This window comes from Myotis nattereri (assembly GCF_964212035.1).
Source record: "Myotis nattereri genome assembly, chromosome: 14".
Classification (NCBI taxonomy): domain Eukaryota; kingdom Metazoa; phylum Chordata; class Mammalia; order Chiroptera; family Vespertilionidae; genus Myotis; species Myotis nattereri.
The window spans coordinates 52,126,351-52,141,060 of record NC_138089.1 but is presented as its reverse complement, the minus strand read 5'-3'; positions in this window follow the sequence as shown (position 1 = coordinate 52,141,060).

Below are 14,710 nucleotides of genomic sequence, written 5' to 3'. Positions count from 1 at the left end.
GCTTGCCTGACTCCGAGGACTCAGGTTTCTTGGGGATGGCTTGGTTCAAGCTGTTTTCCAAGATTGGGTGTAGGGTTGGGGTTGGGGTGTTAAACAGTATCTGACCCCTTAGGCTGGGGTGGAAGGTCCCCCTCCATCTGTCTTCTTACCGCTCTTAGAAACGCCTGGAGGAGGTTCAGTCCTCATTATATGTGTCAGACTAGCATTTCAAGATTTCATTTCAACACTGATTTCTTCTCACACAAAGATTTTGACCCACATGATCAATGAAGGGCTATTTGGTGACAGCTTTAACTTGAAGAGACGATATAACCATTCTGGAAAACAATTTGACCGAGTCTTCAAAATTTAAACACACACCTATGTGATCCAGCCATCCCACTCCTATCTATTTACTCAAGAATACAAAAACCAGCTCCAGCCGGTATGGCTCAGTGGTTGCACGTCAACCCATGAACCAAGAGGTCACTGGTTCAATTCCTGGTCAGGGCACATGCCTGGGTTGGGGGTTCAGTCCCCAGTAGTGGGTGTGCAGAAGGCAGCTGATCGATGTTTCTCTCTCTGTGTCCCTCTCCCTTCCTCTCTCTCATATCAATAAAGACATATTTTTTAAAAAGGAAATAAAATTAATGTCCATACAAAATTTTATTCATAATAGCAGCTATTTCTGCTATTCATAGCAGCTATATCTATAATAGTGCAAATACTTGAAGCAGTCCAGGGGTCCATCATCAGGTGAATGGGTACATAAACTGTGGAATTCCCATACAGTGGCGTACTCTTAGCAATAAAAAGGAACCGACTATTAACACGTGCTATAACATAGATGAATTTCAAAATGATGCTGAGTGAAGGAAGTGAGAAAGAGGATACACTGGGTGATTGCATTTATAGAACGTTGTAAAAAATGCAAACTAATCTGCAGTGACAGAAATCAGATCCATGGTTGCCTGGGTTGAGGGTGGAGAGAGGGTTTGAATACAACGGGGCATGATGAAACTTCTGTGGGTGATAAAAAAGTCATCTTGTTGTGATGGGCAATAGAGATAGGGAAAATATTGCCAATGTGTGCTCTTAATCAAATACCTACAAAGGCAAGGTTCTGGGTGACCATCCATGTCACCCAGAAAAGTATCAAGCATTTGATACTTTAAGATGCTTTAGTCAATCTAAGGTGTGTAATGACATTGGCTGGTGGCTCTCCATTGTCCTAGAGAAAGTGAGCAAAGAAGAAGATTAGCTCAGGGTTTCAGATTGTCAGCTCAAGTTTTGCATGAGTGACATGAAAACTTCTAGATCTGTCCTTAAAGAAATCTATCTCCTGTGGCCAGCAGACTGAGATTTCTGAAAACCAAACCACCTCTCAACCTGCAGTGGCCAAATCATAATGCAAACCAAATCCACAGCCTTGCAGGGTATCTTCTGTTAAAGTGAGGGCATTGACTGGGGAAAAAGAGATCCTGAAAATTGGGATGAGGACATATGGGAAGATCCAAGGAAGCTGGGGATATAGAACCCCTTCGTTGCCAGGAGAAGCAGCCCTTCCACCTCTGTGTGACCCACCAAGCCATCACCGAATGGAGGTGTTATAAAGGGTGTCCCAAAATTCACGCAAGAAGTAATTTTGATAGAAAACACAGGTTTATAATTAAAAATTGTAAATTTTTTATTGATTCATAAAGCATATAGTATAGGGTTATGTATGGAATAGCATATTGGGTAAATGGCCTCCACTGCTTTGCTGGCACATACGCACTCTTTTTTTTTTTATTGTTTTATTGCTTAAAGTATTACAAAGAGTATTACATATGTCTCCTTTTTTTTCCCGCCCTTGACAATCCCCTGGCCTCCCCTACCCCCCAATGTCTTATGTCCATTGGTTATGCTTATATGCATGCATAGATACGCACTCTTTTGTTGAAATTTTCCATGACCGTTTTTCATAAATGTGGCTGAATTTCGATGAGGCTCATTTTCATCTTGATGGCTTTGTTAATCGACAAAATTGTCACATTTGGGGTTCATAAAATCCACGAGTGATTGTTGAGAAACAAATGCATCCACAATGTGTCACTGTTTGGTGTGGATTTTGGGCTGGAAGCATCATCGGACCATTCTTCTTCGAAAATGCGGCTGCTCAGGCAATAACAAAAGAGTGTGTATGTGCCAGCAAAGCCGTGGAGGCCATTTACCCAATATGCTATTCCATACATAACCCTATACTGTATACTTTATGAATCAATAAAAATTTACAATTTTTAATTATAAATCTGTTTTCTACCAAAATTACTTCTCGCATGAATTTTGGGACACGCTTTACATGAGACAGGACCAAGCAGGCCCTGAAAGCACAAGTAAGTTACGTGAGGAAGTGACCCAAATGCCCACGGCCCCTACTCTTGCTACACTGCCTTCTTACTCCCAGCCACACACCTATGACCTTACGAGGAATTCCCTATGTCCAGTTGAATGAGGAGGAGAAAAACTCATGTCTGGTTTATAGATGGTTCTGCGTGATCTGCAGACACCGCCCAAAGGTGGTCCACTGGAGAGGCACTGCAGCTTCTTGCTGGACATCCCTGAAGGACAGCAGTGAGGGGAAAGCCTCCCAATGGGCAGAACTTGAAGCACTGCCCCTGCTTGTTTATTTGCTTGGGAAGAGCACTGGGTACCCATGCTCTCGGTCATGTTATTTCTAGACGGTGTCTGGGTTCAGTCCCACCGATCTCAGCCTGTGCACATCAAATCTGCTAGTTGATTTCGGAGGGGAAATCTTAGTTCCCTGATTCCCAGTTTTGGGTATAGAGAGGAAAGAGAAAAGGACTCTCACTTTTACTTCTGTATAACAGGCAGCTTGCATTTCCCGTTTCTAGCAAAAAAGAGGAAAGGGTGCCTGGCCACTTTTCACTTTCACTTGACCAAGGTCCAACTACACATGACCACTGTAGCCGCCCAGATTTATTTTTTTGGTTTGACTTTATTGAAGTACTAGAGGCCCGGTGCACAAAAATTTGTGCACTCGGTTGGGGGGGGGGGGTCCCCTCCGCCCGGCCTGTGCCCTCTCGCAGTCTGGGACCCCTCGGAGGATGTCCACCTGCTGGCTTAAGCCCGCTCCCTGGGGGATCAGGCCCAAGATGGCAGTCAGACATCCCTCTGGCAGCCGGCAGCCCTCGGGGGATGCCCACTTACCAGCAGGGAGCAGGCCTAAGCTGCAGTTGGACATCCTTAGTGCTGCTGAGGAGGTGGGAGAGGCTCCTGCCACCACTGCTGTGCTGGCAGCCATCAGCCTGGCTTGTGGCTGAGCACAGTTACCCCTGTGGGACACACTGACCACCAGGGGACAGCTCCTGCATTGAGCATCTGCCCCCTGGTGGTCAGTGTGTGTCATAGTGACCAGTCATTCCCAGTCGTTCTGCTGTTAGGGTCAGTTTGCATATTTACCCTTTGATTATATAGGATAGAGGCCTGGTGCATGGGTGGGGGCCGGCTGGTTTGCCCTGAAGGGTGTCCTGGATCAGGGTGGGGGTCCAGCTGGGGTGCCTGGCCAGCCTGGGTGAGGGGCTCATGGCTTTTTGCAGGCTGGTCACACCTCCTTCAGAGTGGGGGTCCCCACTGGGGTGCCTGGCCAGTCTGGGTGAGGGGCTGAGGGCCGTTTTCAGGCTGGCCAAGCCTCCCAGCGATGGAAGCTCCCAGCCTCTCCTTTTTTTCTTTTTTCTTATTCTGGGATTTATTTACCTTCTATAATTGAAACTTTGTTGCCTTTTGCGGAGGCTACAGCTGGCTGCGGGAAGCTTGGCTTCTTCCATCATTGGGGCAACCAAGCCTCCTGCTCGCTCCAGCTTCGTGGCTGCCATCTTGGTTGGGTTAATTTGCATATAGTCACTCTGGCTGATGGGCGTGGCTTAAGGTGTAGCAAAGGTACAGTCAATTTGCATGTTTGTCTTTTATTAGTGTAGATGTATTAGGCAGGGTTGTACCAGAAAAAGAGTATCAGTAGGATGAAAAAGCAATCTTTCTCTCTCTCTCTCTCTCTCTCTCTCTCTCTCTCTCTATATATATATATATATATATATATATATATATATATATATATAATAAAAGAGGGTAATACGCTAATTAGACTGGACGACCTTCTGGATGAAGCCCAGGTCCTGGGTGCCAGAGGGAAGCTGGTGCCGGCAGCCGGGGGAAGGCAGGCCTACTCTTGCAGAAATTTTGTGCATTGGGCCTCTAGTACACACACACACACACACACACACACACACACACACACACACACATATATATATCCCAAAAAATGTATACACGCTTTACAGCTGATAGCTCAATTGATGTTTCTTTCTTTTCAGATTTTACCCATTTGAATTAATAATTATTCAAAGTGTGTATATATTTTTTGGGACACCCTGTATATATACCCCTACATACATATATATGGTATTTAGATATATTTATAAATATGTGTATATATATACACACTATCAAATCATATATTTATATGTAATATAAATTATAAATATATACAGTTACTATATACATATATATTTATAGATACATTTATAATAACAAGTATACACACAGTTACAATAACAAAGTCATACTTGTTCCTACATGATACCACTATCTTGGGTACAATGTGCTAAGCCTTTCCCTAGACAGGTTTCAAAGTTCTTGGGTGATATTCTTTTCCTGGATATCTGGTAACTTGAATACATAATGTACAGTTATTTGTTATTACTATATCTTATGTTAGAGCAGTGATGGCGAACCTATGACACGCGTGTCAGAGGTGACACACAAACTCATTTTTTTGGTTGATTTTTCTTTGTTAAATGGCATTTAAATATATAAAATAAATATCAAAAATATAAATCTTTGTTTTACTATGGTTGCAAATATCAAAAAATTTCTATATGTGACACGGCACCAGAGTTAAGTTAGGGTTTTTCAAAATGCTGACACGCTGAGCTCAAAAGGTTCGCCATCACTGTGTTAGAGGGTAAGAGAAGGAAGACAAATTTATTTGCTTTAATACATACGTATATAGACATATTCATGACAAAATAAGGAAGAGATACTTATAACAGTTCTGGTTTGCATTTCTGCATCTGGCCACATAGTCATAGCTGGTATTGACGGCTACCTTCTTTCACTACCCATTCCATACTCTCGTTGCCCTCCGTAAGTACCTTAGGAAGTCATGGTTCTTTGACTGATCCAACCCTTCATTACTAAAACCTGGACCATTGGCATTTCAGCACGTAGGACTAAGAGACACCCCAAGGGTCACCCATGTTCCAGACATATTCCTTCTTATGTCTACTGTGTAGTGGCAGGTCAGTTTCATGCCAGCCTGCACAGCGAATCCTTCCTTTGCCTGTTGATTCAGAGGTAAGAGGACCCAAAGTGTCTGGATGGCAGCCTCAACTTCTAGTTCAGTGGAATCTTTGTTGTTTCTCCTGGTGGAAGCATCCCTCCCTTTGGAACCAGACCTCCAGACCAGCCGAGCAGGAATTCTGGTTCGGGAAGGAATGAAAGGGATCTACTACCTGCCAAACGCAGTCACTGGCTAGAGCAGCAGAGAGTGTGGGGGGAGTGGCATGCAGCCTCAGAGTGCACTGGAGGCAGCTGGGGCCATGGGTCAGGGTGTGGGGAAGGCAAGGAGCACTGGTGAAGCGCCTCTGACCTAGCAGAGTGGGCAGGGGAAAGCCACTGCAGGGGCTGGTGAGACCTACAGCTCGAAGAAGGCTGCTTGACCTGGGACCTGGCCTTTGGCTGAGGAACAAGTCACTTCCAACCCTAGCCCAGCGGAAAGGGACCCAGAGGAATACATGCTCCAACCTCTTTCTCCTCCCTACTCAACTCCATCCAACTCTTACTGGTACCTTCCCCTGGTCCAGCAAGGAAGTGAGGGAGCCTGTTGATACAGCCCATTCATGGGAGCGCGGTGCAGGGTGGAGAAGGTAAGACACCAGTTCCGAGCTATGGGTGATCCATCCCCATTCTGCCCCATTCAGTGCATGCTCCCCTTGCTGACCGCATTCCGCCACCCACACTGTCCCCTCTGCCTGAAGGCTCTCCTGGCCACCCTCCCCTAGTTCATTCCTCCTCCTCCGGGGCTTAAATTTCCTCCTCCTGAACAGGTCAGGCTCTTGTGCTGGTTGTGTTCTTTTGCACCCTGTCATTCTTCAAAGCATGGCTCTGCTTATGACAACATTTTCATTCAATAATGATGTATGGAGCAATCATAATGCCAGTGGCCAACATGTGCTGAGCACTGATGCCAGACACTGTGACTATTTGTTAGACGGTTGTCTAGAGCACCGTCTCCGTGAGGGCAGGGACCACGTTGTGTCTTGTTCTTTGCTCTCGCTCTTTCCAGTGTTAGGGACAGTGCCTGGCACACAGTAGGAGCTCAGCAAATGTGGGGTTAAAAAGCCCCCACAATGAGCCTAGCAAGTATTTTCTAGCTCTCTACTCGCATGGGAGAATAAATATGAGGGTGAAGCCGAAACCGGTTTGGCTCAGTGGATAGAGCGTCGGCCTGCGGACTGAAAGGTCCCAGGTTCGATTCCGGTCAAGGGCATGTACCTGGGTTGCGGGCACATCCCCAGTGGGAGATGTGCAGGAGGCAGCTGATCGATGTTTCTCTCTCATCGATGTTTCTAACTCTCTATCTCTCTCCCTTCCTCTCTGTAAAAAATCAATAAAATATATTAAAAAAATATGAGGGTGAAGTTTTAACTGTTAATCCCACTCTTCTTGAATGTGAGCTGGTCTTAGCGACTAGCTTGACCAATAGAACCCAGTGCAGGGACATTCTGGGACTTCTAGGTCATGAGAAGTCCGCAGCCTTCGGCTGGACCTCTTGGGACATTCTGGTTGGGAGCCCTGAACCACCAGGTTGTTTTTTTGTTTGTTTGTTTTGTTTTTGTATTTTGTTGTTGTTGTTAATACTCATTCGAGGATATTTTTTCATTGATTTTTAAAGGGGTGGAAGGGAGGGGGAGACAGAGAGAGATACATTGATTGGTTGCCTCCTGAACTGCCCCTACCTGGCTAGGGGTGGGCGTGCCCTTGACCCGAATCGAACCTATGACCCTTCACTGTAGGCTGATGCTCTACCTACTGAGCCAAACCGGCTGAGGCTGAACCACCACTTTTGAAGTCCACTGTCATGTGGCCGCTGTGCTGGTAAGACCACATGGGAGCGTCTGGGCCAGCTCACCAGTCTCCTCTGCCAAAAGCTATCCACCAGCTCAGTAGCACCAAGGGACCTCCGTTGATACAACACACACACACACACACACACACACACACACACACACACACACACACTCACCAGCTGAGTCCCGCTCAAGTTCTTGAGTCACAAAATTATGAGAAATAATGAAATGGTGCTCATTTTAAGCTGCTATTTGGGGCTTTATTAGACAACAGAAAGTGTAAGATTGCTTAGGGGGAAATCCCAGCCTATTTTCCATCCTGCCTGCTGCCATCCCACACTCTCAGATAAACATCACCACCCAGAGTTTTGTGAACTCTCCAGCAACTTGCCTTTGATGTGGCTTGAAGGCAGGTGCCCCCTCTATTCAGCTTCCATTTGCCGCACAGCCGGGAAATCCCCCAAGTGACAGCTGAGTCGCTCTGGGCCACCTGCCAAGTCTTCACATGGCACCCCTTCGACCTAAGTGGCAGCAAACTCACTGACTCGGGTAGAGGCCCTTTCCTTAGAAGCATGCTCTGGCCCCTGGACCATGTTGGAGGGTATGCACAGCGGGAGCTGGGGAAACACGGGTGGGCGGCTGGCTGGGGCTGCCCCTGGACACACCACCTCGCTTCCCAGGTTGCACGTAGAGCAAAGCGCCTCTGGAACCATCGGGGTGTCAGAGGGCAACCACGGCTTGCAGTTAGAGGACTGGCCCCTGGTGGGTGTACTCCCAAAGTGTGGAGAATTCTGGATGTTTCTGATAGCACTAATGACTAGACACCTGAGAAGCTTGGGGCCTCTGGGCCTGCCCCGGGGCCTCTGAAAGGGTCCTTGGGGATGTCCCTGGGGCTCGGGGCATGTGCCAGCTCCTCATGAGTAGGGGGAGGAGGTCCTCTTCTCACTCCCCTATTGCTTGGGCGGGTGGCAGGGGGAGGTGACAGCATTCCTGGCAGAACAAGAGTTTGGGGAAGAGGGAGGATGTGTTTGTGATTTAGCGAGACAAGCACAGGAAGGTGGGGTCTTGAAGAGCCTTGGACTCCCCTATGCTCCTGGGCACGGCCATCCTTTCTCAGCAGGAAGCTGGTGTGGACACAGTGCTGTCTGGGGCTCATAATGAACGAGGTTTCCCAGGCCCGACCCGACCCAGGCCGGCCTCTGCCTTTGTAACAAGCGTCTAGGCGGCTCAGGAGGAGGAAGCCAAGCAGTGAACTTAAACATCAGGGGCGCTGGAACTAGGTTGCTAGGGTTTCAACTCGGACTTCAGGATTCAGTGCCCATGTAGTTTTGGTGCCTCAGTTTCCCTAGATGAATTGCAGAGGATTACAGCACCCCCCACACTGACTGTGCCATGTCAGGCCTGGCATTATTTTAGGTGCAGAGGGCTCGAGAAGGACTAAATTGGGTTCCTTGCCTCTAAGATGCTCAAGGCTCACAGGTGTGGAAATGGGCGATCGGGATGCAGGGTGGTAAGTGCGATGTGAGCGGCTGGCTCTGAGCACACCAGCCTTGGAGAGCAAGGAAGGCCTCCTAGAGGAGGTGATGTCAAAGAAAGTTCTGAAGGACGAGTAGGAGTCATCCAGGGCTGAACGCCAGGTGCCGGGGAACACACGCAGTAGTGACATTCTGGGCCGCCCGCTGAGTCAGAGCGGATGAGGTGTGTAGCGTGAGAGGCAGGACTGTCAGGGTTTGAGGCTGGAAAGATGCGCAGCCTCTTTGGGTTGAATTGGGTGCCCGATGCCTTCGGTTCTGGCCAGCTCATCTCACACACGGCACATCCTTACCACGAAGGCCACCTGGTGTGCCGATCAACAGCACTCGCCCTGGACCAGCCAGCCAGCACTCTGTCTTGGTACAAGAAGCCACAGAGGCCCGAATCCCCGCCCACGGAAACACGTGATCACTCATAGTGAGAGGAGTGTTATGTAATTGTGGGTTCATGCTTCCAAAGCATCTCATGGAGATTCAGGGAAATCTTCCAGGGGCCCCAAGCTTTCGGGTGTCTGTTTAGTCATTAGTGGTACTAGAAACGTCCAGAATTCTCCACACTTTGGGAGCACTGGAAGTTTTCACTTCCAGGGAAAACTGGCATGGGCTAACTCTTGGAAGGTGAGTAGAAATGAACAGGAAGACAAAAGGAGGAAGGACGTGAGGTGGAGAAGATCAGCCAATGTGAGAATCAGGGCTGGTTCAAAGGACTCCAATTATGGCTCAAAAGGAGAGGACTGGTGAGACACGAGGAGAGGGAGGCAAAGGCCTTTGGGTTGAACTAAGGAGTTTGAAATTCATGCTGAATGAGACCTAGTAAAGGTCTTAGTAGAGGAATAGGGTGATCAGTGTATTCACTGGGATACTCTTGGCTGTAAGGGACAGAGCACATGGCTACAACAGCTTAGGTAGTAGGAGGCTGCTGATTTCCCTTAGGAAGAAAATGCCAGGGCTGGTGCAGCAACTCGGCAATGTCACCAAGAGCCAGGGTCCTTTCTGTCTCTTACCCCAGCCACAGCCTCTCTGTGGCTTCACTCCTCAGGATGGCAAGAAGGCTGCTATGGCTCCAGCCAACATGGCTTCTACAACATCCAGAATAGGAAGTGAGAAGGCATCCGTTTCAACGAGTGTCTCTCGTCTGGGGGAATTTTTGGTTATTACAACTGGGGAGAAGCTCATGACATCTAGCTGGTAGAGGCCAAGGATGGAGCCAAACAGGACAAACTCGCATGAAAGAAAATTGCCAACGTGGCAATGGCGCTGAGGTTGCAAAGCCCTGGCCTAAACTGATTGGGTGCCCTTAGCTTAAGCGGAGAAGGTGGGGTTCCCTCCCTTACTCTACAATTGGAGCTGAGAGTCCAAAGATCCCCCTCTCTGGCTTGGCTTCTGCGTGACCCTGTCACTGCCAGATATGTAAATAAAGCCCCACTTGGTACGGTTTAAGTGTAAGAAATGAAACCATAAAACCAGGCAGGCAGAAATAGTTACCAGATGGATAGGGAAAGGCCTTATAAAGATACTTGTATGTTTCCATATGCTACCCATAAATAGACTACATCCATGCTCCTCAGCACATGCCATTAGAGAAGGGAATTATCATCTGTCAGACATTGAATTGCTGATAGACCTTTCTTTCTATGTGATACAGGACAACCTGTCTTTCTATGTGATACATCTTTAGTTCCTGAAATTTCCATTCCACTGTTGTGTTAAATGGAGTGCCCTTCATTTTTTCAAATTTTCAAAGCAGAATGGGTGGATTGATTTTGCTATGATGGGGGCAGTGATGAGGGAGGAGGTGAGGACATTGGCTTAGAGGTGAGTGTTGCTAACCTACAAGAAATATAGCTTGTGTATGGTCACCCCCAAATCTGATATTTCCGCCAGAGGTTTCTGGTTTGGCTTAAGTTTTTTAGAGATGCATTGCTGACCTGGTATTTTTATTCTTCCTTTTCCTGTTTCTTGGGTGTTATTTTTTGTTTTGTTTTTTGAAAATGAGAGTTTGAGCTCTGCTGGTTAAGTGTGGTATAAGAATGCCATGTATGTATGTATGTATGTATGTATGTATGTGTGTGTATGTGTGCATGAGTGTATGTGTGGTTTTATATATGTTTCCATGTCAACAAAGTTAGCTCACCAAGTTCCAGGCTCCTTCAATAACAAAAGATGTGGTTCTCTTTGTAGCCCATCATCACTATAAAATTATCAGCTGGAAAAACATAAAATAAAATAAAATAAAATAAAATAAAATAAAATAAAATAGTAAACCAAGTTACTGTGCCTGAAAATCTTCACCAAGTGAGTTACTGGAAACTAGATAGCATACTTTTAAATAATCCAAGGATCAAAGAAGTCTCTAGGGGAGTAAAAAATACATTGAATAAAATAAAAATACAACACATCACACGTTGTGGGAAACTGTTAAAGCAGTGCTGAGAGGGAAATTTATAGCACTAGATGCCTACATTATGTCTCACATAAATATCTACTTTAAAAACATAGAAAATAAAGCAGAATAAATCCAAGTTAAGTAGAAAGAAGGAAAAATAAAGATAAGAGCAGAAATGATAAAATTGAAAACAAAAACCAACAGTGAAATGAGATAAAAAAAAAAAAAGTATGCTGGTTGAAAAGATCAATAAAAGTGATAACCCTCTAGAAGAATGACAAAAAAGAGAAAGACACAAATGACTGATACCAGGAATGAAGGAGAAGATAGCACTACAGACTCTGCAGCCACCAATAAATAATAATCAAATCCTACGAACAGCTCTACAGCTTAGGGAAGTGGACTAATTCTTCAACAAACACAGACTACCACAACTCACCAATTTGAAATAACTTGATTAGCCTGACAACTATTAAGGAAACTGATGTCATAATTTAAAACTCTCAAGAAAGAAGTCTCCAGATTCAGATAATTTGACTAGAGAATTCTTCCAAATGTTTAAAGAAGAGAGAACACTTCCCAACTCATGTTGTGAGACTGGTATCAACCTGATACCAAAACTAGACAAAGAAAGTACAAAAATAAATATAACTACAGACTACTATCCCTCACACATGTACATGAATAAAATCCTTAACAAAACATTAGCAAGTAGCATATGGGGTTTATTCCAGAGATTGACTTCAAGTCGATGTTGTAATCCACTATATTGAAAGGCTAAAGAAGAAAAATCACATGATCATATCAATGGATATAGAAAAAACCCTTGACAAAATTCAACAGCCATTTATGATAAAACTCTCAGAAAAAACAGGGATGGGAAAACTTCCTCAACTTGATAAAGAATATCTATTTAAAAACCTATAGCTAACCTCATATTAAAGGTGAAAGATTGAGTGTTTCCCCATAAGACTGAGAACAAGGCTAGGATGTCAGCTATCAATACTCTTATTCAATCTAGTGCTGGAAGTCCTAGACAGCTTAATAAGGGGGTGGGGGAGGGAGGAATACTTATTTGAAAGGAAGAAATAAAACTGTCCCTGTTCAGAGATGACAAGATGGTCTACATAGAAAATACCAAAGAATATTAAAAAAACAACAAAAACAAAAAACTGAAACGATTCCTAGAATAATAAGCAAAGCTACAGATACAAGAGCAACATGTAAAAAAATCAATTGTATTTCTATGCAGTAGCAATAGAAGTGTGGAAAGCAAAATTAACGTACAATTAATGTATAACATTTAAGAAAGAAACACTTATGCATAAATCACCAAACTGTGTACAAAACAGGTACAGTGGGGCCTTGACTTACGAATGTCCCGACTAACGAGTTTTTTGAGATACCAGCTGTCTCTCCGCAGATTTTTTTGCATTGAGTTAGTGGAGTAATTTGAGTTAACGAGCTCCTTAACGAGTTCCTTAACGAGCTCGGTCTCGGAACTAAGTCAAGGCCCCACTGTATGCTGAAACTACAAAATGCAGATAAAGCAAAGGACATCTACATAAATGGAGAGACATACCATTTTCATGGGTTGGAAGATTCATCAGAGTCAACATACAAGAGACATCCTTGCCTTGCTCTGGGTTGTCCTCTAAAAAAAAACAGAACATACGCTGTATGATCCCACAATTGCACTGTTAGGCATTTATGACCAAGAAATAAAAATTCATGTTTTCACAAAAAACTATACACGTTTGTAGAAAGTTTATTCTTAATAGCCCCAACCTGGAAACAACCAAAATGTCTCTTAATAGATGAATGGCTAAATTCCATATCATGGACTACTACTCAGGGGTTTTATGATTAGTAAAAAAAAAAAAAAAAAAAAAAGGCACTCTCAAAAGGTCACGTACTATGCAATGTCATTTACATAACACTCTTGAAATGACAAAGCCATAGACATGGAAAGCAGGCATGGTTGCCAGGGGTTAGAGATGGTGGGGACAGATGTGACTACAGAGGTAGCGAGAGGCAAGTCATGGAATAGCTGTGAATTCAAGTCTGGAAGGCTCGGGTGTATGCAAATTAAAGCTGTCAGATGTCATTTTTTAACCCATGTGTTGGGCAAAAATTAGAAAGTCAGATTGTTAGGATGAACCGCTCCTAATCTCTCCTACTTGGACATGTTTTCTGAAATATGTTTTGTTAGAAGCCTTTTCCCATAGCTCGGGGCAGACAGCTGGCGCCTGCAGAAGCAAGATAAGATGAATCCCCCTTCGCCTGACTGACCTGTGACCTCTCCTCCCTTAATTCTCTTGCCCCACTCGTGCCCTCCCCTCCATTCCCTCTGCTTGACTGTCTGGCGCTGCCGCAACCTGACCCTATGTTGCATGCTTCCGCCCTAGATAAGAGAACCCAACCATCCCCTCGGGGCTGACACCCACTCACTGGTCTCAGCCTACTGTGAGAGAGCGCAATAACATTTCTTAAAAGTCTCATAACATCTCTTGGCCTGGCTGCTTTCTGGGGACCTACCACAGAGAATGTCAAGGGCTGACAAGGATGGGGAAAGGGAGGCCCTGGGAGGCGAGCCTGTGGGAGTGTGAATTGGTGTAGTGTCCTGAAGACAAGCTGGGACAACCTAAGGCTGCATGTTCCCTCTGATTGGGCAGCTCCACTCTTAGGCTGCGCACCCAGAGGAACGTGGCTAAGGTCCTCAGGAGACAGCGGGAAGATGCTCAGGGCAGCGTAGTTGGTGGCAAAATCTGGAGTGTCTGTTAGTAGGAAACGAACACATAAAATGTTGATACGTGGACACGCAGGAAGACAAAGCAGAAGTCAGAAGTACATTTACTACAGCTGCATGGGCTTAGCTCAAGAAAACATCATGTTGCCCTGGCTGGTTTGGCTCAGTGGCTAGAGCATCGGCCTGCAGACTGAAAGATACCGGGTTTGATTCCGGTCAAGGGCACATGCCTGGTTGCAGGCTCGATTCCCAGTAGGCGGCCGAAAAATGTTTCTCTTTCATCATTGATGTTTCTCTCTCTCTTCTCTCTCTCTCTCTCTCTCTCTCTCTCTCTCTCTCTCTCTCTCTCTCCATCTCTCCCTTCCTCTCTGAAATCAATAAAAATATATTTAAAAACAACATCATGCTGCATTAAAAAAAAGCATCCCAAATGATATTTGATGGCACAGTGTCACTTACATAAACTAAATGCACGCACACTGGAGTTTTCAAGAACATACATACGTATTCCTCTTGGCACAGACCACCAATGATTGCAGCAGGCCATGGTGAGAACATTCCATTCAATTCCGTGCAAAAATGTTCCAGGCATGATACTGGGGATTGATTGGTCAGGTGTGGGAACCAGGCCAACCTCTTCCGAATGGGTGGCTTTCAATCTGGGCTCCACACTAACTCACTCGGGAAGTTTGAAAACACTGATGTCTTGGTCCCACAGCGGGAGGTTTCAGTTTTATTGACCTGGAGGGCAGGCCTGCACTGCCAGGATTTTCCCCTCCTCCCCAACCCCCCCACCTCCTTCTCACCCAATGATTCCAGGTACAGCAAGATTGAGCACCACTGCCCAGGGCTCAGATTTTTATGCTCCAGGGAATCC